The sequence below is a fragment of the Thunnus albacares genome, chromosome 10, assembly GCF_914725855.1.
Source record: "Thunnus albacares chromosome 10, fThuAlb1.1, whole genome shotgun sequence".
Lineage (NCBI taxonomy): Eukaryota > Metazoa > Chordata > Actinopteri > Scombriformes > Scombridae > Thunnus > Thunnus albacares.
This window is the reverse complement of record NC_058115.1, coordinates 15,905,613-15,930,738: the sequence shown is the minus strand read 5'-3', so window position 1 is coordinate 15,930,738 and position 25,126 is coordinate 15,905,613. Positions and strand designations below refer to the sequence as shown.

The following is a 25,126-nucleotide window of genomic DNA, read 5'->3' as shown; positions in this document are numbered from 1 at the left end:
CACCCACTGGTTTGTTGACTCCCATTTTGAAGCCTTGAGCTTTTTTGGAGCCCGAAGTGACCATATGTGGATGAGAGTGTGGAGCTGACCCTAATGCTAGCCTCTAGCTTGGTTAGCACGATGTATTTACAGTCTTTGGTTAACTGTGATAATGCTAATGCTAATTTTCGCTCGCGAAAAACAGGCTTAAAACCATTAAAATGAAATGTACTTCCTGGAAAAAAATGAATATGGTTTTTAATACCACCAAATGCTTACCACCAATACCACCATTTTTTTAGGTGACCAAAATGTTACTAAAATGTAACTTTCATGAACTGAAAACACACTGAAATAGCGACAGCTATGGCTATGTCTATGCTCTGTGACTCTGGGGTTACACCATGGTTACGTTACCTAACCAACGTTGTCGCCGTGGTAGCAACTTGCCTGTTATGGCACCCACCAGTCATTCAAAGTGGCCATGCCCTTAATTCTACGTAACTTTACACCTCAATAAAATCTCAATGGGTGAGTTATATAAACATTCACCCCCTGTACTAAAAGACCAAAACCGTTTTTTGTTCCTGGCTGTAAACACATTTATTTCTGCTGTAAAATTGGGCGTTTTAACATAGGGGTCTATAAAGATTGACTTGCTTTTGGAGCCAGCCTCATGTGGCCATTCGAGGAACTGCAATTTTTGGCATTTTGCGTTGACTTAATTTTTCAGTCTCGGATGTTGCCAACTTGATGTGCACGTATCCCTCTCAATGTGGAAACAGGCTTTTATGTATCAAAGTATTTTGAACATTCACAAAGTTACTATTTTTGTCATTTTTTCATATTGCTCATAGTTGATCATGCTTTTATGTGAGACTACAGTATGTAAGGTTTGCTTAACAGCAGCAAGTAGAAAGACAAGAGATTAGACAAGGTATTACAAGATAATAAAAGTAAAACATAGTGTAACAGAGTCATGAAGTCAGTAAGCTGACTCAGTTGTATATATCTACCTACATTCGCCAACATTAGCCGCCATAAGCTACTGGTCATATCAGACCAAGTAAGGCTGTAGCAGCAAAACCTCTCAATGTACTGAATTAAGCAAGGGTGGATTTTATTGCTTATGAATTTACTTTTTAATTTGTAAGAGGAAGAATATATTGTAACTTCTTTAGAAAGTCTCCTAGTGGTGCTTTAATACATGTCCATACAGCTTTTAATCTTATAGTGTGCATAATGAACAATAAATTTGAGAAAGACAAAGACAGCACACCTGGGGGAGGAGTGGTAAGAGAAAAGTTAGAGCACAACAGAGAAAGAAATAATAAATAACACTTCCACAGAAAATGTTCTTGTTTCACACATGATGCTTTGAGAATTGGGTGTGAATAGTTGAAAGTGCAAGAAAAGGTTTTATACATAGACACACAGGAACACATACACCACATACCCAGATGTTAAGATCTATAAGCACACAACAATAATTTGTGGGAAGACAAGAAGAGATAGGGGAAAACAAAGAGAAAAAAAATCCATCAGCTTGTCAATGTTGTCTTTGCATGCAGATGCTCAAATCTTATTAAACAGTTATTAGGAAGAAGAGATGACATGATAGATAGTTGTGTTTGGGATTTTTGTCATCAGCTAGCTCTCAGGAAAGATAAAAGGAATAAACTGAACGGGAAAAAAATGACAACAAACTGGAAATATGTCTATTACTTTTATCCGTCTTCCTTCCTTTTCTACATTTGTGAATGGTAAAATAGGTTTCAAATGACAAGGATACAATGCAAAAAAGACTATGTACAGTATCTCTCATAGTGCATTCTTCATAGATCTTATTTGATGAACAGTCAGCAGATAACCCACCTGACAGGTCTACACGACATGTTTCAGTCTTTTAATGGCAAACTGGCTGTCTAAGTCAATAATGTTGATCTTGTTGGTTATTCACAGCAGCTCTCTAAACCTCACTGAGGACCTCACAGAGCAGCTACTGACTGAGAGCCTCAACCAAAACAAATCAGCAGGGCTTCTTGAAGTGATATTAAGCTCCTCCATCACCCTAACTGAATCACTGCATCAACAGCATGACAGGAAGTGTGTTTGAGGGGCGTGGGAGTTCTTTACCGGGTTCTCAAGGTCTCAATCACACAGATTTTGTGTAAAAGCTTCAAGCACAGATGACTGCAGAGATCCGCTGAGTGCTCCTCAGCAGAGTCAACATTGAGAGTGGATCGCTTAAAGCCTCAGTATATACCCTGTACCTTTGGCATCAGGCTCATGTTTTCAGTCTAATTATACTGATCTCGTAATTACACAGTGAGAAAGAAGGAATTCAATAGAAGCATTAAGGCTGACTTGACTGATCTAAGTGGATATAAAATGGTGAATAAGCCACTGAACTCTGTTGCTAGAAAGACAAGGTTTTCCAGCCAGCAGCTGGAGAGACTCAAGTTGATGATGCGTGTAAAAGCACCTCCTCTGGAGCACAGCTGAGAGACAAGCGACTAGACTGATATTACAGTTCAGAGCTGAGAAGAGAGGGAGAACAATAAGAGCTTTTACTTACCCTAGTTAGTTCACTTTCACCGTTTGAGAGCACATGTAAAATTCAGTGTAGTTAACATCTCAAATGACTCAAAAATTACAGCATGAATTTTTAAAAATCAGAACATAATGGTTTGACTGTCAAACTACCAGTTGGAGAATAGTGTCACTGCTGTGTTTCAAATGTGTCTATGACATCACAATTAGACTGGAATACTCTAGAACCTGTGTGTGTGTGTGTGTGTGTGTGTGTGTGTGTGTGTGTGTGTGTGTGTGTGTGTGTGTGTGTGTTAGCTCTATAATGAAACACAATGGATTTAAAATGGAACAATGAACACAAGGCTAACCTCGGCAGACCCACAGCTTAAACTTGAGGGTGTTTAACTCCAGGATGTTCATATAATACATCATGGATTATACGTACTAGATAACAGACTCCAGGGTGGCACCCATTCCCTAGAGTAACAATTTCTAGGCTGCTCATAAGCCAAAAAAGTTTTCTAGCTTTTCGGTTTTCTTCCGCCAATTGCACAAGCACAAGCCTTTTTCCAGTTGGCCCAGTCTGCGTTTTCGTTCAACCTGTACACTTAACACTGGGATTACAGCACGCTCTTTAAAACAGCTTTTCTAGACTATTGGAAAATTTTATAGATATAAAACTGTCATGGATTAAAAATTCATAATGCAAAGAGTAATAATTGAAATTGTTTACAGTTTGAAAGTGACAGCGCCATATCCTGCTCTCAGGAGTTTTTTGCCTTCAGCTGGTCTGGCAACATGTTCAGTTTGACGAAAATGCAACATTTTTGCCACAAATGTGCAGTGTTGGCTACTGTAACGCAGCTCCTGCCAGCTCACTCAGTTCAGCAGCCTCTCTCTCACCATTTCTGCTGTGCATTAAAGCTGAGTATCCAGCCTCTGTCTATCAGCATGCAGTGAAGACATCACTGCCCTTGCCAGTCACACAGTTTGTGAAGCAGTTTCCTCTTTTAAGTCAGCTACAAAAACACAATTTTGGAATATAATGGATTACTAAATGAATCAATTACTTAGGAAACAACCTCCCATTTTCAACACAATGACAAATTGGTCATCTAAAAACAGGCCCAAATTCATCACTAAGTGGTAAGTTGTTTTTTTTTTAATTTCACTTTGTTATAATTGGTTTTAGAGGCACGATAATGAAGTCTCTCTTGCCCTCACCTCCTCAAGCTGTCCATGGTTCTGACAGATTTTCTCTGACAGATTATCGCCTCCAAAACCCTGACCTGATCATGGAATAAGCTTTGAACTTTAATTAAATGCTGTATATAAGCTATAGATATATAGGCCTATCACCCATATACACCCGTTTTTTTACTTCATTTTTGAGTTTTTGATGGTATGTAAGCAATGCTTTCAATACCAGTCCCACCTTCTCAGCCCAACTCAAGATAACTCCTGCCAAAGAAAGTCATTCAAACACTGGTCTCACACCTAAGTAGATGTGAACACTCTGAGAGTCAACACTGTAACCTCATGGTTATTATTTTGTTTCAAATCCAATGTGCTGGAGTTTAACCAAAACAATGAAAAAATATATAATCATATATATAATCATAATCGTAATCATAAGGACATGGGAGAATAAAAGAATGGGGTTTGTATGATCAGGAACTGCGGCAAATCCTTGTCTCACCTCTAAAGGGTGAGACGGCGCTTCCATCGACCAATGAACGCAGTGGGAGGGCGCTTTTCCCAGGAGGGCTCATTAAATTTGATTTTGTTTTTGTTAACTCAGAATAAAGAAGAAAGACCTTTTCTCTGTCATTTCACACATGACTCAGATTGGAATAATAGTGATAGGACTCCCTCCATACAGTACAATTACCAAGATGTGGTTGCAATGTAGGGGTCCTCATAAAAAATGATATTTGTAAAAGATCACTGTATCACTCCCGCGGAGCCAAAGCACATCCTTCAGCCAATCAGTGTAGAGATCACCGGGTTGGAAGGGCAAATCCCCATGTGGGCTTGTTAGGGACCTGGTTCTGTTTGTTTGTTGAGGAAGAGAGAGATCGAGAGAGTTGAGATAATAGCAGGTTAGAATGATAAAGGCGATGAGGAAAACAGCAATTTGTGTGTGTGTGTGTGTGTGTGTGTGTGTGTGTGTGTGTGTGTGTGTGTGTGTGTGTGTGTGTGTGTGTGTGTGTGTGTGTGTGTGTGTCTGGTGTGTGGTTCTCTCCCTCCTTTCTTTCTGAAGAAGGTAATGTATTTCATTCTGTGGTGCTGTGGCCCAAAATGGGAAATGTTTTAGTAAAAGTTGGTGAACAGAAAAAAAAGAAAAATTGACCAGGAAGTCCTCATCTTCTCTGTCCATTGGTAGGGCTGATATTGTTTGAAATTTTTAGATAGTAGTGCAAACATGATGCCTGATTTTGTGTACCAATGCCAAAACTATACAGTACTTTACCTCACTTTGAAAAATATAAACATGTTTTTCTTTAAATCCCCTTTTTTCATTTAACAAAAGAAGCCCCAGTTTTCATATGTTTATAGTCGTCTAAGCACAAAATGCTGAACTTTGCCTAAATAAGATTTAAAACTGGCAAAAATTGGAACTGAATAATAAAACAATGAGAAACAATATTACAAATCTGACTTGACTTTTGTCTATGGTGACATTTTGGCCAGTACCAAAAAAATTATTGACGTTTGATACTTGGTCCCAACTGTTGGTTTTCTATGTGGTGTTATTGCATGTGTGCTAACAGTATGGGGTGCTAGCATCTCTTTTGTTGGTCAAATGTCACATGTAGGAAAATGAAGGATGGGTAATTCTGCTCCAGGCTGAAATGGTCTTTGGGGCTGTTGGGATCCAGGAGAGACTGACCCCTGGAAAGAGATCTGACAGGATTAACTCTTCAGATTGGAGAAGGTCAAATGCCATCTGGGTTCATGTGTGCCAGTGGTCCTAAAAGAGTTCTGTTCCTCTGATGGTTGGTTCCTTTTCCTTAATTAAAAACCTGCTTGACACACCTGGTTTACACTGTCAGACACTTACTTTTCTATTGGTGAGTGATCACTATTGACAAAAGTGGAGCTAATTTGTCCCAAAATGTTAAAGTCTCAAATGAAATGAAGCAGCTTCTCACATCTTTGTTAGGGATTATTTGCTATGCTCTCCAGTAAAGCAGTAACATCAATGAGTTGATGTATGACAATACATGATTGTATTATATGAAGTACTTACATTTTCTTGTTTAATTGCCATTGACGATATCTTAATTAATCATCATTTAGAGTCATTAGTGATAAATCATTTACACTTTCTCTCTTGACTATCATGAATTCTCATCAATAGCTTACATTAGCTGAGAATGAGTAATCATTTGCAAAAATATATAGACTTTAAAAGTCTATATATTTACCTGCATTCTGTATAACTCATTCACAAATAATGTATAAATCATGAATACCTGTAAGCATTTTAGAGGATGTGTAATGTCAATTTTAGCTGTAAATAAAGTCAAACAAACATGTCACACCAGTGTAATGTAAAAAAGCACAAAAACTAAAATCTACTTTCACAAGCTAAATTGTAATATTCCAAAACATGACAGAATTGAGCCTTGAACAGCGTTGACAGAAAATATCTGTGCGATTTATCCTGACGTATAAAGACTGTTGACTGCATTGTTTGTGCAGGCTTTACTTTTGATGGCGTGTGCTTATTAAGATAAAGATGTCTCTCAGCTATAGCTAACCTAAAGTCGCAGCACTTTGCTAAGTCTTAAAAATCAGCTACCATGTTTGCTTCATCTCTTTCCTTCTGCTCTACTCCCTCTCCTCTTTCTCTGTGTTTTTTTCATCCTGCATTCGCCTTTCCAATTCATCCTCCTCCTTATTTTCCTACATCAGCACCTTTCCCTCTTTCCTCTTTGTTTCCCTCACTGACTCTGTTCCTGAGTAAGCCTTTTAAACTCCCGTGAGACTGTGAGAAATTAGCTCCTGGCTGCTGTAGGTGGTAAAGCTGTGTGTGTGTGTGCGTGTGTGTGTGGTGTCAGTGAGTAGACTTGGTACTCTCCTCTAACTTTGATCAGACGTAATGCAGGATGCTGTTTCCCTGTTGTGTTTATAAGACAGTGAGGGAGAACAATATTTGTCCAGAGTGCTGTCCTGCTTAAAATCTTCTTTCCTTCCCTCAAGCGGCAGCAGTACTGTGGTTGTCTAAAAATATCCATGTTGTCCGTCTGTGTGTATGTGTGGGATCTCTTGTTATATGCGAGTCATCTCTCTGTGGGTCATGGGTCATGATAAATATGAGAAACACAATATCACATGCAGTATTCTTGTAGACTTTTTCCTGCTGCAATTTAGTGCATGGTTTAGATGCTCCTTTCCTAAATACAAAAAAAACTTAAATAATTTTTGTCTAGCACTCCCATCATTTTATTCATATTGTACAAATACACTGATCGGCCACAACATTAAAACCACCTGCCTAATATTGTGTAGGTCCCCCGCGTTCTGCCAAAACAGCTCCGACCCATCAAGGCATGGACTACACAAGGCCTCTGAAGGTGTCCTCTGGTATCTTGCAAAACAGATACCAGATCCATTAAGTCCTGTAAGTTGCGAGGTGGTTCCTCCATGGATCAGACTTGTTTTTCCAGTACACCCCACAGATGCTCGATCGGATTTGGAGACCAAGGCACCACCTTGAACTCTGTCATGTTGCTCAAACCATTCCTGAACAATTTTTGCAGTGTGGCAGGCAGCATTATCCTGCTGAAAGAGTCCACTGCCATCAGGGAATACCATTGCCATGAAGTGGTGTACTTGGTCTGCCACATTGTTTAGGTAAATGGTACGTGTGAATGCCAGGACCCAAGGTTTCCCAGCAGAACATTGCCCAGAGCATCACATTGCCTTCACCAGCTTGCCTTCTTCCCATAGTGCATCCTGGTGCCATCTCTTTCCTAGGCAAACAACGCACATGCACTCGGCCGTCCACATGATGTAAAAGAAAACGTGATTTATCAGACTAGGCCACCTTCTTCCATTGCTGCATGGTCCAGTTCTGATGCTCACGTGCCCATTGTAGGTGCTTTAGTGCCCATTATAGGTGCAGCAAACTGCAATGCACTGTGTTTCAGACACCTGTCTATCATAGTCAGCATTAACTTTTTCAGCAATTTGTGCTACAGTAGCTCTTCTGTAAGATTGGACCAGACATGCTAGCCTTCACTCCCCACACACACTGCTGTTCTGATCCAGTTGTCTAGCCAGCACAATTTGGCCCTTGTCAGAGTCATTCAGATCCTTACACTTGCCCTTTTTTCCTGATTTTTACTGATTTCCTGATTTCAACTACTTAACTTTATACTGATTATATACTGTTCACACAGATGAAATCTAAAGGGCCTGAATAAAGCTTATTATGAAACCACTGTGTAATCTGTTGTGCTTTTATCCATTTATTGCTAAATGGGCAATAAATGGGCCTAAAATGAAACTTGTTAAAGGAAATGCTTTAGCAGAAATGCATGGAATAGTTAAGATGATGATATACAATATGGCATGGTATATATGATATACCATACATACTCAACAATCAGACTCCAGTCTGGATCTGGACTGAATAACAATTTAATCTGAATGAGGAAAAAAATGTATTCAGTATCAGTGTCATCATTCAGCCCCCTACTAGTTGCCACAGTTAGCAAGGTTAAAAAATTCCAAAAAATGGAGGTAAGAAGCACAAAACTGAACCAGTTGAAGTCATGATATCAACACTCCAGCAGAATAATTGTAAAATCAAACAAACCCAAAATATTGGAGAGTTAAAACACAGCTCTCTGTGTTTAGTTTGTGTGAAGGTTGGACCTGTTGTTGTGTCATCAGTACATTTATTGTGTCACTTGTCTCTGATCTCACCATTTTTTACAGTTTAGCATAATTTTTTGTCCTTGCATTGATCTGCATTAATATCTTGAAGCACACTGTGATCATGAAACACACTAAGTTCTTGCAATACATCAATGGCTTTGTACGTGAACCAGTGAAGTGGAGGATATATTGACTGGTTTGGATTATATAGCTGAGCTCAGCCTTTACTGTAAATCTATCTTTGGTGACCTCCAGAAAAAACGAGCCTGTCCTCCCAAGAAAAATGACACTGTAGGTTGTAATGTCAGTCGACAAAAACAACCTTTAGTTACTACTAGTTACTAGTTTGTTTGAGTGACTGACGTCATCTAGCAGCCGTAGTAATTATGACCCGGATAAGTGACACAGTTCAGATGACGTCTATATAAGGTGATAAATTTCCATATTCGGAGATGGCGAGTTAGGACAAATTATGCTCTCCTGCTTATAGAGGAGCCGTATTAGAAAATGCACCTATGGGTCATTCTGGAGTGCATGGTCCAATGACCTATTTGGTCATTTAAATTGGAGGACTTATTGGGGGAAAAAAAACCCACATGCTGAAAAAAGCAGACCACAATTTTTTGATAACAATGTGAAAAAAGTGACTAATGTTTATTTCTTGTTCACATACAGCAAACAGAAAAACACTTTCTGAAAAGTTTAGACTGAGAACTTGTTTAGAGCCTGGTTTGGATGTTTTGTCTGCATTCATTTGACTTGCATTTAGTTTGACAAAACCGTTGAGACAGGTACGTATCAGCAGAAAGACACACACGTAAACACACACACAGTAAGATGTGAGAGCTTCTTCCCACGGGCTGCCTTTGAACTTTTTACTGGCATTTACTCTGTGAACAGACAGGCAAACAAGAAGAAAGAAAGTGTCAGAGCAGAGTGAGGAACGAGGAAGAGTAAGTAAAAAGGGAAACGAGGAGAAACGTAGTGCAGGACTGCTCTGACTGGTTCAGGACATCTCTAACGTGCTGAGGGAGGATGAAACTCTGAAAACTTACCGAGGGGAACTGAGGTGGAGGAAAGAAAGGAGGAGAAAGGGATTAAATAGAGCAGAGTGATGCACTTGGAGTAAAGAAAGGACATTTATCTCTCTGTCCTCCTGAGCTCTTCCCTTGTTTCCCCAGTGGAGCAGACAGATAAGAGAGTCGGTGTATGATTGGCTTAACACTTGGCCTGTCGCCATGGCTGCACTATCACCGTGGGATACCGACAGGAGCTGAGGGATTCTGTCAGATAGGATGGTATTAAAAAACTAGAAAATTTCAAGGAAATTTTGAGTGTGCCTCCTGCTTGGTGCATATCCTAATAGTGTTGGATGTGGTCCTCACAAAAATAGACACCCTCACAAACACACACACACACACACACATATACACTAAAACACACATAGATCTAAAACTCATTAGCTCCCTATTAAGACACAGTTACTTTCTTGGGATTTTATTTTGGAAAAAACGCCTGAGTTTCCAGCACCAATACAATTTCTGTCTGGGGCTTTTATTTTGAAAAACTAAGTCCATCCTCAATGCCCTGTAAACATACAGTGACCATTGTCACTGTATGTTTACAGGGCTTCTATTTTGAGAGTGTGTGTGTGTGTGTGTAGTACATAGACTGAGAAGTTATCCATCGAATTAGCCAAATACAGACAGGTTTGTCAGTTTCTGCCCAGAGACTAAGTCGCAGGTTGCTATGGTGAGACAAGTACCGACATTCATATCCATTGGAATAGTTCAGCCCCTAAGCCAAAATTAGTCACCGAACAACTTCTTATAACTCAAAAACTATAAGTCACATTGAAGACACCTGAGACTTCACTGGCGAGACTGATATATAATATGTGTCTGTATAATTTAAATTAAAGGAGTTGTGATAGATTATATATCACCATCATTCAGAGCTTAGAAAGCATGGGAGTCACTCTCTGCCCTTCTGGGCAATTTATTCAAAAACCTTGAGTCCTATTTCAATGGAAGTAACATTGGAGGAGAGAGGACAAATTTGTCTACATTTTGATCTATAAATTGTGCTTGTAGAGTGGAAGCTGTGGGAGTAAGATGATAATTTGTTGAATATGTTTGATAAAATTTGAAGGGCTAGACCCAGAGTGGGTCTGAAAATTCTGCGTAATACGCATCCATTATAAAATCTAAAAGTGTCCAAAAATGTGATAAAATGTAACTGTAGCTGTAATTTCGTAAAGACCGTAGTAGATATCAAAAAGTGTCTTTGGACCAATAGAGTTCCAAGTCTTGTGCCCGTTTCTATGACAAAGTATGAGGAAGTGGTGTGGCTCCAAAGAGGGGTAGGTTTGATCAATTTTTGCAAAGTTTTTCATGATTGCCCATTTATCCAGATGGGCCCAAAAACATCAAATTTTTCGCACTTTGTGCAATAACTTTACATGAGATCGCTCATAGTCATAGCAAACCATTCCCGTTCAAAGCGCACGTTTTGATGTATTTTTGCATATGTGCTGGCAATGCTGCAAGACTAGGTACACGCCAAAGTTTTATACTGAAGATGAATAATAAGTATAGAGAATAATATAAGTGTGCCTTTGCATGGCATAGCAGGTACTCTTCATATTTCCTTACAACATAAAGAATATATGCTTTCATAGCCTAGTGATGTGGTGGAATAAGCCTGTCTCTTGCTCAAAGCACTTCATGCATAGCCAGACCAGTGAGGTTCGGCATTTATTTATTAACCTTTATTTCTGCAGGGAGGGGCCATTGAGAGCATGCTCTCTTCTCCAAGGCCACTCTGTGTACAGAACATACAGAAAAATAAAAACAAAGTTTATGATGTACAAATTCAAAGTAACAAACAACAAGATTTACAGCAAGCATACAAACAGAGACAACATTCAAACACATTCGATCAGAGACATCAGCATCATTTATAGAAAGCACTCACATTCACACTGCACCAAATCTGCCAATAGATGTTTGAAATGAGTATAAGGGATCAGCTCTTCCATTTAAGCACGCTTTTGCCAGTTGTTCTACTTGTGTGGACCGAAGTATTTAAAAGCCAGTTTTTCAATTTCAGTATTAACATGATGTTTTTCAACAATCAAATAGTCATGGGATCTAGTAGTGAGAAAGTTATTTGTAATTGAGATGACAAGAGATATATGTAGGAAGTTTGCCCAGTAATGCTTTGTAAATAAATAGAATACAGTGTTGCTCCCTTCTCACAGCCGATGATTGTCACCCAACTTTCTGATAATATACAATGATGTGTTCGAAAGCCATCTACAGTTATGAATCTAAGAGCTGAATGATGTACTGAATCAAGAAATTTAAGAGTAGCAGCAGAAGTGTGCATATAAATTGTATTGCCATAGTCCATAACAAATAAAAAGGTTGATTAAACAATTTGTTTTCTGCAGTTCTGGGTAAAACAAGTCTTATTTCTGTAAAAGAATGCTAGTTTTGCTTTTAGTGATTTTGTTAGTTCATTAATGTGTTTTTTGAAGCACAGCCTATCATCAATCCAGAATGTAAGATATTTGTTAGAGGAAACTCTTTCAATTTGTGTCCCATCCAGAGTGTTAATATTTATTATTTGCACAGTTAGTTAGTTTTTTTAAAAACAGCATACAGTTAGTTTTATCTGAATTCAATAGTAATTTAAGATCATACAAAGTCTGCTGTACAACACAAGTCAACAATAATATTTTGAAACTCTTGAGGTTAAAAATGAATTGTGCTGTTCCTGAGGTTCTCTCCTAATTCATTTATAAAAGTTGTAAAAAAGAAGTGGTCCTAGAATAGAGCCCTGTGGTACACCTTTGCCCACATTCATAAAACTGGACTGATAGATATCAGTTACTACAGTTTGGGATCTATTACCAAGATAACTTGCAAACCAATTACATGACTTTTTATCAAATCCAATAGATTTAATACACATCATCTTGGGCCAAGAAGGGATCCTTAGCAACCTAGCAAGAAAGACCCATGTTAATAAAGTTTAAAACAACACATGCTGAAGGTTCCATGCACCAGCTGAGCTAACTGCACTGCAATTTATTTTTGAGATATATCACTACATGGAATAGCCAGCCCTCATTCAGAAGTGGTCTCTTGTTCAAGTAGGCTACAAATATTTGTACATTCAAGGGCCCATAATTTGCCTAATGACTTCTGATTTTGCGCTTTTTATTAAAGCATTTTATTAAGGTTTCATGATTGATATGAGCATGCATGACATAGGCTATGCCTCATTGACATGAACCATTTTTATTGACATAATAATGAAGATGCTTTGTGAACATCTTAATCTTACTTTCAAGTTTTATTAATAGCTCATTCTGACAAGAACTGCTTTGCTGGATAGTACTGTCCAGCACAGGTGGGGCACCACGAAAGAAGTGATAACCCCCCCCTCCCTTTCCCCCCTCCCAGAAGAGAGTTCCAACATCCCTGCCTTTTCATACTCTTTTTGCATAATTTGCTCCACTTTCTATACATTTTCACAGTGAGACTTAATAGATCAGAACAGATAGAACAGATAGATCTCTGTTTATGGCGCACACACTGAGAGAAAAACATAGTTGTCATATGAATATATTATGATTGTTGTGAACCTTAACATGCTTTGCCCTCATTTTGTGCTTTTCTCACAGCTCATCAATGCAAATATATGGATTCAGTTACAGCCAGTGTATCTTTTTTTTTTACCAGCTTAAGTCCCCTCTAATGTGACAAATTGCAGATCTAGTCACCACTTAGAAAGCAGAAAGTGAAAAACAGATGCTCAGCTGCCTTCTCTTTCTCTCAGTGATTTCTTCCAAATATCACTTTGTGTATCACTTTCATAGAAATTATTCAGCTTTGGCTGCTTAGATGTGAAGTAGTCAACACAGGCAGAATACAGCAGAAACAGGTGGGCTGTTAACGGTTTATAATTTTCACTCAATCTCTATCCTGCTTAACAGTGATGATCTGTTTGGGGATAAAGTGAAAGTGATACGGAGGAGAGAGTGAAAAGGAAACTGAAATGTTCTGAGCAAGCTGTTGAGGTTTTTTTTTTTTTTCAGGAGTAGAGGAAAAGAAAAAACAGCTACGGCTTTGTTTTTCACACCAAGGAGAGGTTATGGAAGCATGACTCCAGCAGCAGAGTATTCATCATCATCATCTAGCTTATGGCTGCATGCTCGCTGGTGGAGCTCAGCTCACAGATAAGAAAATCAAGGACACACACTCTCACTGCACTAGTTTGACAGACCTGTCGTCAAGTAGACAAAAAGAGGAGAAATAACATTTCCTAATATGTTTCTTTGCTGCCCATATCCTCAGTCAGAAACTTTCAGGGGCAGCAGAGCTGTAGCCTTGTCAGGCTAATCTAGTGACATGCTGTCTCATGGCTTGATTCCACCAAGCGTGTCTGTGTCGCATTCTGGCTACAATGTAACCACCAGAGCTGATTGCAGCCACTCTAGTCAATGATTGTGATCCCACAAGACGCGCCGCTGTGCGTTTCAGAAATGTCCCCTATGCTACACTCCTAGTCTATTTTTGACGGAAGCCATGTGAAGCTGCACAGAGCAAGTTGAGCTGGACAGGAAGTCAGACACGGGAACGGCATAGAGCATCTGGTCAGTTTTCAAAATAAAACACTCTATACAGAGTCCCAAGCGTGTATCACATCACTATTTGACACCATGGATGACAGGAGGTTCATCTTGGAAGTGGAAAATCAAAAGATTTTATATCACCACTGCTGCCATGACTGCCCCAGTGCCTGGATTCCTCTCCAGGAACAAAAGGCTCCACTTCTGAAACACTCCTGGTTGGGGCATGACATGTTGTAGAAGCCAGAACAAAATGTCTACGTCATAGCCGGAATGCAACGCAGCCGTTGCCCCCAGGATCAAGGTGTTATCTATTATTCTTTACGCTGTGTCCACCTGCCCGTATCTCCCCCAGCTTTAGATCTATGTTGATCTTCATGTGCATGTAACACCAACATGGTGGAGAAATGCTGACCTTACTGCTAAAAGTGACTTGGGAACAGTTAATAACATGAGACTAAACTAGTTGTGTCTCTATCACAAGAAAAGTGTTTCAGACTTTGTATTTTTTCTTTGTCATTTTTGTTCTCCCTCTGCCATGATCTCATTCTCCTCCATTCTGTCTCTGTCACTGTGTTTAACTCAAACATGTGGCTGAGATGCTCTTCAGCTTTGTCTCCCAGTCATCTATGTCACTTCCTGACTTGGTCACTTTTCAGGCTGTCAGTTGCTCACTCATTCGTTTACTCAGTGATGAGGATGCACCAACATCAACGTTTCTCACCAGCCAGTGCAGACACGGTTAGACAGTTAACCGACTCTTTTGATAATTGGGGCATTTTCACTATTTTCTGAAATTTTGACAGATTTATAAATAAAGAAAATAATAGTTCAGCCCTAATTGTAGCCTTTTTTTGTCTGTCAGAGAAATATATCCTTCTACATATGCAAAAGATGAAAATAACATTGTAGATTAACTTTATTTCATTTCATTTTACATGTTTTTTTTATATCAGATTTACATCTTGGCCTACAGCACAATTTTGTGGGGCAACACCGTATCAACATTGAAAGCATTTCAGACGCGTTTTTCAGCCTCCGTTTTATGTGTGTAACTACAGTGATTGTGTATTGGACTCTGAGTTCTTCTTAGCGCCTCCAGTGTAGACACATAAATGGAGCACTCGACGCTGCTGCTGCTCTGCAGAATGTGCTGCTCCATCTGGAACCTTTTTGGCATTAAACATAATTTGAATTGTGATTTGTGAATGTAAAGTTCACAAATCAGGTTGTGCCCACAGTGGTCAGAGGAGGGAAAACTTCAAAAGATGAGGCTTTTTTATTACTTGCCCCATCTTTCAAACTCATCCTTCTATTCTTTTCTTTATTGGCTAGTTTCTATCCACATACTATTATATTAGCAAAATATGGTATATTTCCAAAAGCTTTGAAATAACAGATTTTGCTTCAAACATACTTCTGATATGTTTTAAGACATATAAAAATACTACAAATACGCTTTGAATAATAGTAATTTGTGTGTGTACACTAGAGGCTTCATGTTTCCTCATCACACTTACGCATGTACAAGTTGTATACTAGACCAGGATTGGCTTCCAAAGTTGTGATGTCAAGAATGATGCTCATAGGTACACACCTTAAACTCAGATTTTCTGTGAGCACAGAGAAATTCTCCACTTTCAGTAGTTTGAAGTGTCATTCTTCTACACCACCTTTCTCTCTCTACACAAATTGTTTCTGTCATTTATGTTTTAGCTCTGGTTGTCACTTTGTTTTTTCAGTATTAACAGCTTGACATCCTCTCTGCTCTCACCAGGAATGTGAAAGATTGCTCTCTCCCAAAGCTCCCTGTTTTTTTAGTTAGTTAAAAATTCAGTTTTTCTTTGTTTCCTTTAACTTGGCTTCCTTCCTTAGTTCCACATCTCACTAAGCTTTTGCATTAAACTAACTCTGTCTCCCTCCTCTTTCCCCCACTCCTCCTCTCTTGTTATCTATTGATTTTCGTGTTCAATATCTTGAAACTGAGAGGAAATGGGGAGAAAAAGGAAAGGAAGCCAGTTGGAGAGGATATTGGAGAGAAGAAAGAATTCTGAAGAGTGTGAAGATGGCAAGATATTTTGAATAACAGGCTGCTCAGTGAAGGTTTTTCCCTCATTAACGTGAAAAGAAAGGACGGAATGAAGAGGAAGCATATTTTTGATGTTTGGCTTTGAGCCACATTGTTCAGTTACAGGATCAGTTGAGGAATGTTTTCAGCAGTGTAAAAAAAGAGGAGTAGAGGAAGAGAGTTGATGAATGAGGGAGGCTATAAAAATAGAAAGCCAAGAGGAGAAGGAGGGATGTAAGCAGAAAAGAAAAGAAGTCGTTTGTCTCTGTTTAGAGGCGCTGGATTGGCTGTGAATGCAAATGTTGTCATTGATTAGCTCGATCCTTATGTAACTTTACAGTCTGGTTCTAATGATACGGCCACATTTGTCTGTAGCCTAATTGCGTGTGCGTATGTGTGTGTAACTAAAGCGAGAAAGTTCGAGTAACTCCCTACAAACAATTAACTTGGGTTTGTTTGTAGCTATCCTCAAAAGCAGGTGCAAACTACTTTGTGCATGGGCACGTGTACAATATGTGTGTGTGTGGTATTGCTTCATCTGCTCAGCACCACATGTAAAATTCAGTGTAACCTGTCTGTTCATATGAATGAGATTCTGCCTGTCAATCTCAAGGCTGTAGACGCGAATACTGGATAGACTCCAGTGGAGCTGCGCTACAGGAAATCAAACTCCCATTTCTGTTCTTCCTCTCTTCTCTTCTTTCTCTCACTTCTTACTGTGTGTTACCACTCTTCCACCACTCTGACTTCACGTTATCTCTCTTCCTCAGTCCTCATTCTCTCTCCTGTTTCCTCTGTAACTGTGTTTTGCTCCTGAAGGACATAGTTCATTCTTCTCTTCTTTTTTCTCACGTTTTTAAAATCCACAGTCTATGCTTCTTTGCTTTACCGTATTTCTTGCTTAGTCCATGCTGCCGTCTAGTAAAGATAAATCCAAGTTCAAAATGGATGTAAACAAGCTGCTATTACAGCTGTGGCATCTCACTGGTAATGCTGTAAACCCTTTTGCCAAGAAATATGCACTGGAGATCCTGTATTGTACCACATGTTGAAAATGTAGATATCAAACGCCAATTAGATGAACGTTATAATCAAAAAAATTTCTACTTTTCATTGAAATTTAGTCCAATTTGAATAGAGGGTTAGACTTCTTTTCATCAGAAAAACCTTACGGACTGCTCTCTGCTGTTATTAGGTGCCACAACAAGAAAATGAAATGTGAAATCTACAACCCTCTGCTACATGAAATTAATTTTAATTCTACTCCATTAAATCCTCACTTTTGCATTCTGAGCGGTATGTTCACTCTGGGTCATCCAGGGACCACAAAATACAGACATCTGCCTGCAGCGTGCCACTGATCTCTTCGTGACGGGGCTGTGTCACTCTGCATATGTTTCCTGACCAAAATTCCAGTTTTATAATTTAAAATATTTCAGATTATTGCTAAATTATCTGTTTCATCTGGTTACTGGTGACGAAACTATGGATTGCAAATTTGTTGATTTATAATCATAAAGCAATGCAGGCTGTAGGGTTAAACAGCAGTTTCACAGCCAGACTATGGAGGTCAGACAGTTAAGTTCGATGTTGTCACATTAGTGTTCTGAGACTGATTTACTTCCACATTCACACAGACTACTTATCTGTCAGCAGGGGGGAGACTATCTCTGCTTTCACTGGCAGTGTAAATGGGTTCAGTTCAAGAGTACAACACATAAAGCCAGTTAAGGCAAACCCACATGACCTTACCCTCTTATGCGTTTGAGTGCTGGTCATAATGTTAATAGCATCTAATGCTAAAGTCACTTAGAAAACTACTGATCCAAGTAATTTGTTAAGTGTGTGAGAGTTAATGAGTTTCCATATTAAATACTCTCCATTATGGATTATGACAATGGCCAAGAAGTCGGTATAAACCCTTATAATCCTGTTACCTTCATCAGTGGCCTTTAACTGGTCTTGTAAAGGCTATATAAATTGTTAGTATCACTATTGCATAAATCAAGCTAATATCTTTATGTGACATGCTTTGAAAAGAACAATTTTTCATGTTATACTGTATGTCAAAAGTGATGGCCTTACCTTCTTGGATAGTTTTGTTGGGTTAGGTCCACACCCGGCAGCATGGACAGGTTTATAGCTTATAGCTTAGGTCTATGGCCGAAGTCACTTATAGGTGAACCAGTCCTGGTCCCAGACGCCCAGACACGGTCCTATCCGGACCCAGACCTATAACCGATAAAGCACAGCTTTTCTAGCCTTTACGTCACTGGTTTACCAGCCGAGTAAACTCACAGACCAATTTCATGTGTTGTAAATCATCTCACATGATGCTACTCAGCCAATCAAATCTGTGCATTCCGATAAGTACTGCGACTGGAGTCAGTGAGTGAGATACACACAGGTGAGAGACAAGACGGGAGACTATAATCTGAGAAATAAGCAAGTCATAGAAAAGTAAGTTCACATGGCGCGCTCTAAAAAGAGAAAAGTAGACAATGGAAACAGAGCTTTTAATCGAGAATGGACAGACTCTTACATGTTCATTCTTCCCACGGGCAGCTCAAAACCAGTATGTCTCATATGTTCCGAGACCGTGGCGATTGTGAAGCACCACTACGAGACAAAGCGCAAATCTTTTGAGCAAACATACCCACTCAAATCTGAATGGAGGGCACAGAAAATAAACGATCTAAGAGCCCAATATGATCGATCCACCAGAATCCTAACACATTTCAGATTTAATATCCTGGCAGGACAAGCTGGAGCTCACTTCTCCCACTGAACAAGAGAAAGTGGGGCAGAAAGAAAGAGAAAAGGAGGTGTTAACGATGTTCAGTTAAGATGTGTTGAGATTGTTTATTACAAAATTGGTTGAGACTGTTAAGATGAGAAACAGAGTTTCGGACTTTATTTTAAGATGCACATTTTTCAAAAACTCGCTGTTATGTATTTTATTCTTGAATGCAACCCTTATTTTACTTGAAATTTACTTTTAGAGTAATTATTATTTATAATTCCTCCACTTCAATGTGAAAACTGATAATAAATATTGTTGAAAGGTTATTGAACTGTTGTTGATACAACTACTAGGCTACTTCAGTATATATGGAACTGAGTCATAATGCAAGTTAGACATTATGATGTTCCAGACTGTTGCTTGAGGAAATTTTCTCTAACTAGACCACTTTGAATTTTAATTGAATACTCCTGCTCTCTGGCATAGTAGCTTGTTCATACGGCTGTTCTGCTGCATACGTGATGTCATTGAATCAGATAGTGGTAAGTCACAGTGAGCTGTAGGCTGCAGCCACCAAGCCCACAGTGTTCCAATTTAATGTTTTAAAAATGATCAATCACTGACAGTGTGGTTATTCTGCAGTGCAGATGGCCCATAATGTTGACGGAAGACCCAGACTGTTGTTGAGTCCAGTTAAATATATGGAGAGACCCTCCGAAGATATATATCCATTTCAGTCTTTGTTTTTGTATAAGTGAGTGTTCCTAAGAGAGAGAAATGAGACTTTTCAGTTGCCTCTCCTCTGTTAGGGTCTCGGCTGTCGTCCAGTTCAGCACGGCGGACAGCACCACTGTGTCGCTGTCCCAGCAGCGTACTGAAACAGAGATGAAAGGGAACCTGTTGCAGAGAAACTCTTTTTTAACAACGGTCATTTTGCTTATGCAAAGAAATAAATCTATTTAGAGATATTTGCTTTCCACAAAACAATTCTGTGAACTGACAAGGAATGAAATTAAAGCGATTTGTTCTTGAAATATCCTTCAAAAAGTGAAAACTAATCATTTTCAATTATGATTTTTCTTATGTTACACTGAAAAATCATTGAACCCCCCCGAAAATGTAACGCCCGTCCACAAACTTGTTTCTTCCACCGGGTCTGGTTAGGTCAAATGATTGTAGTTAAGGTTCAAAAGTAATAGTTATAGTTTATCTCAATTTTATGAACACGACTGCTCTTGCTGACTGATGATGTTGGATTTTATTAGGATGCAGAACATCAGCTGCTCTTCCTGGAGTCCACAAAACATAAGCACGACAACAGGTTAGACACTTCCAGACAAAACAACCAAATGATATTAAAATCTGAGACGTATAACTAACCATATACTTTGTTGCAAACATATTACTATTCATATTCTTATTCATAGCCACTGATATATATTAATATACAATAAATTCATAAGCACTGAATATGTATACAAAGTGAAATCTTATAACATATTCTTATACGTAAAAGAATAAAAGAAAAAAAGAAGAAATGTACATAATGTTATTGTGTAGGGCTATTAGATGATGCTTCACTTGTTTTTTTAAAGCTTTCTGTATTGTGTGCTTTATTAATCTGAGCTGGGAGTGAGTAACATACACAAATCAGGTATGTTTCCCAACTAACGAGGACAACATTAGGCTCATCAAATGCACTATTTGTCTCTGTGTGTGTGTTGCTTTTCTGAACAAGTGTGTGTAGTCACTACAGTATTGGTGTTGAAGCAAAACAGTGTCTGCTGGTCCTACTCAGCATTCCTCACTTACCAAGGCCAAACTGTAAAGTAATCTGACCCACTCTTCACCGTTCTGCTATCTGCTCACACAGCTCATTTATCAGCTTGACTGGATGCTGATCAGATCCCAGACCAGTTGTCTATACAGCAGCCTGTAGGAGGATAGCAGAGAAAGCAATAGGGTAGGAAAGAGAGGAATAGAGAGGAAAGAGGAATGAATTAGGGACTATGGGGAAAAAGGACAGAGAGAGGGAAGGAATTCAGCAAGGTTCCAGACCCATGAATAAAATGCATAAAGTACACAATAAATTTTTAATGCAGTTTAGTTTCCACCGAGAGGCCAGATTTGCATCCACATCCCCTGATTATGACATCTTCAGTCAGCACTACAGGCATGGCTTTGCCTATTTTAATGTTAATCTGCGTATTTGTGCAAACTCACAAATACCCACTTGTGAGTGTAGGCGCGTACTCACACACACACACACACAGGCACACACACACACACACACACACACACCGGATTAGTGGAGGTTACTTCTGCTGAGAGAAGCTAATCGAGTTGAAGCCATTCCCACTTTGATTCCCCTCTGAATCAATTTGGTTCCTTCTCTACCTTTTCCTGTCACAGACTTCCTCAGGGATCTGCTATCAGATGAGATCTCAGTCCATCGCTTTAAGCTGGAGGAGAAAAAATGAGCTGACCTGGTGGAGCCCTAAGAGACTGAATGAATGTGAGGAGGTCATCACAGAAATGAAAGACCTTTTTAAAAATGTCCTCACATGTAAAACGACAGCATAGAATTTCTTGACAAGTGACCTTTTGCTGTCGTGTGAATAATGAGCGTGAGACATACACACTAGTATCCATGTTTTGAGTTTTATCCTAGTTATACGGTTACATAGTTACATAGAGACCCTTGTGTCCATATTTATCATATTTAACTGTCTAATAGTAGGAAATCAGTCCCAAAACTTTTAAGGGACACATTTTTGGTCTTACTTTTATGATTGAGGTAAAAATATTTTATCAATTTTCTTAGAAAGTCACTTCTTGGCTAATATTGAGCCCCGCAGGTATCTAACTCGTTAGGAGAGGCCATCAAGATGTGCAGACAGTCAGTGGAAGAAATGTTCATTGATCAGTGTTGGCTTATTAAAAGATACTGTTTCTGCAAAAAAAATATAACTTGACAGGTCCAAAAGAGAGCATCCTCTGTTTTGAAACAGCGATGATTCGGGTCTGTCACAGGCAACAATTTCTCGAGTAATAAATCCATCAGCTCCTGCAGCTCCTCAGATAATGCACATATTCATTCATTTCTCCACCCCTTAGTTTCAAATCATGGGAAAACAAGCTGCATCCACACAAATTGTGGTTTAATTTATTTAATGTTACATTCTTTAGTGTAGAATTACCAATAGTGGGGCTATATTTACGAGATGTGTTCTTATTTGTTACTCTGTATTTCCCAACAGTGAGTGACACTACAGAAATAAATCATTTTCTCCACATGTAAGGGCACATTATTTAACATGAGGTGTTGTCAGAAGGATTGTAAAACAGTGTCATTGGATAGGACTGACAATGTATTTATTGTTTAATCCATGCGAATAAGTAACTTGCCAGTGTTTACTTGCAGCCTAATGCAGTGACATCATATTATTGCATACATAACCTTGATAACTTACCTATTATTTACCTGTGCATGTACAATAAAGCCTAGACATAAAAAGATTTTATCATTTTCTGCCTTTCAGATCTTTCCGTTGTTTAATATTTCAAACTGCAAATGTCAAGAGGAATTCACATTATCATTATTTCTGCTTTGCGGCTACAAATAGCGACGTTACGCGACAAGTATTTTTAGTAGGATCACTTTCACCACCATTCCTAGAGACACTTGATAAATACAGGCTCTGGTTAGTATTCTCCCTGTTTAACTCACCACTGCAGTTGAGGATGAGCCCAGTTTGGTTTCTAGCTGCCTGGACTCACTACATTTAGTGCTCTGCTGGATTTAGCTTCTCTATGTAATCACCACTAATGGAGGATGCAACAATAAAATTGATCATTTGTATTACCTCCACCAGCCTTTCACTTTTATTTCTGCATGTAGACCATTATTACATAGTTTATCATCATATTTTCATTTTACTGACCTACTATTACATAGCTCAAGATGGGGATGTAGCATGTGAACATGGCAGATAATTAGAAAAAAAAACAGATTTCTGTCCTCTGACCAAAAGTCACACTTTGACACCAGACACTGGGGTTCACACTAAGCACAACACAACCATTAGCTAGTGTGCAGCGTATGCTGATTTGTAGTTGTCACCAAGTAGCTCACACAATGTCCCCAACTTTTCCTCATTGACATGTCTGCCCCCTTTTTTGCCTCTAGGGAGACTGTCTGAACACAGCAGCCTAGTTTAACTTGAATGCCTAACTGCTGAACAGCCACATCTAATGGAACTACTTACTGTTTCATGAAGGTGTTTGAGGACAAACATGCAGTCAATTAACCGTAATTAAAATGGAAGCGCTGCTAAATAAACTGCATCATGTACAGTTTTATAATAAAGGAGACCCATTTTCAACGACAGCTGTTGTACTACATTTTAAACAGATTTTTAATTAAACCCCTAAAAAGACTTAATTAAATGGTTCAAATTCTTGCCTGCGACAGTGTTTTCAACTTTAAATGGAAACGGTTGAAAGATTTGCTTCACTGTGAAACTCACTACGGAAAATTCCAGCACCACCTCCAACAAAGACGATATGATAATAGCGACTCAGTTTTATCTCCTTGTAATCACTTTGAAGGGTTTGAATGACATTGGGGCAATCTTGCAGTGAGCTAAACAGGCAGTTAAAGCTTTTGAGATGAGCGCACTAAAATATTAATAAGGGTCCTGGGCAAGGAAAGGTCATCCCTGAGACTTAAGCTGAATAATAAGAGGGCTAGTAGCAACCACTGTGGACCTTCAGTAACAGCAGCTAGTAGAAAACAGCAGAGCAACAGCATCTCAACTGCAGTCCTGCAGTGCTGGCCACAGTAAATGTTGTTATTTGATGAGAACAGATGAAACACTTTTTCTTGTACACACACCATATTTGTAGCTGCAGGTCTGAACAAGCTCAGCAGAAAATACCAATAAACCGCACATTGTCCAGATGGTACAGAAATCAACGAGAAAACAAATATATTCATTCCACAAGAATCTGGTTCAGATTTAACCACACAGAAAACATTCACTGTGAGCCTGATTCTAAAGTTACTGTGGATGTTGTAAACAGGTACAAAAAGGGTAAAACACAGTGGGTAAAGATAGAAGCATGGGAAGCTCTATCTTGACTCGTATCAAGGCAAATGAAAATTATTTATATAGCCTAAAGTTACAAATCACACATTTACCTCAGAGGGATTTACAAACAAAACAACGCTGCTCTGCAACAGCAGAGAGCAATAAATACACAAGCAGAAAAAATGAGATAAAAAAGTTTTCAAGTGAAGACACAGTATCTACCAACAACATGTGTTCTTTCATCTTTTTTGTCCATTTGAATTAGTCTTTTTCATGTGAAATAACAAACTGAATTACCAAGGTCAAAATGGATATTTTTCAATTACAGATTACAGCAAAAACCTGTAAGTAGATTTAGCTGTAGCTACTGTAGGGCTAGCAGTAAATACCTCCCCAGCTAACTTTCACTTGACTTATCTCTTCTGTCCAGCTGTCTGTCTCTGTGGCAACTTACATGCTGTTCAAACAGAAATCATACATTTCCATGGCTGTTTTTTTTTTTCCTAACACTGAAGCACGTACCACCCTGGAGTCATAGGTTGGTAGGTTGTCTTGCTGGATGGTGGGCATACAGAACACCACACACTGGTTAAATGTTAATAAACATGTTGTGTCTCATGCTTGAAGTCACTGCAGACTTTTTCTGTATTAAACCAAGACCACAATCTTTCCATAACCTTAACCAGGTGCTGTCAGTGCCTAAACATGAAGACCATGATGTAGCTTGATAATGCTGATTTTTTTTAAAATATGTTGTCAGTGAAGATTTTACTTTCATTCAATATTAGCATTTTGCATCTTGCCTGATGTGTTATTAAACGGTATGACAAAACAGCCAAATAGTCAGATTACTGTTGTAACTCAATTTTTACCATATATATAGTTCCTGCATTTTGGGTTTGTAGGTGCAATCCCTCAATCCTTAAACCACCATTAAGATGAGGAAAATCTCCACAAAAAATCTTTCCACCCTCTCCTCTCCTCTGCTCTCTTCAACTCTCCTCTCCTCTCCTCCTCCTCCTTTTCACCTCTACTTTTACACAACTTCCCTGCATCCCCAACCCCCTCCTCCTCTCTCTCTCTCTTTCTCTCGCCTCTCTCTTTTTCCTTTATACTGTGCCTCCTCTCTAAGCCTGTACAATTTGCCCTCGATGTGTTTCAAATTACATGCCACA

The 25,126-nt window shown here is 39.0% G+C and overlaps 1 protein-coding gene across 3 annotated transcripts in view; it reads left to right on the top strand.

The window, feature by feature from the left end:
- spock1 (SPARC (osteonectin), cwcv and kazal like domains proteoglycan 1) overlaps positions 1–25,126 on the top strand; it is a 111,120-nt gene that overhangs the window by 30,807 nt on the left and 55,187 nt on the right. The gene's annotated exons all lie outside the window — the stretch shown is intronic.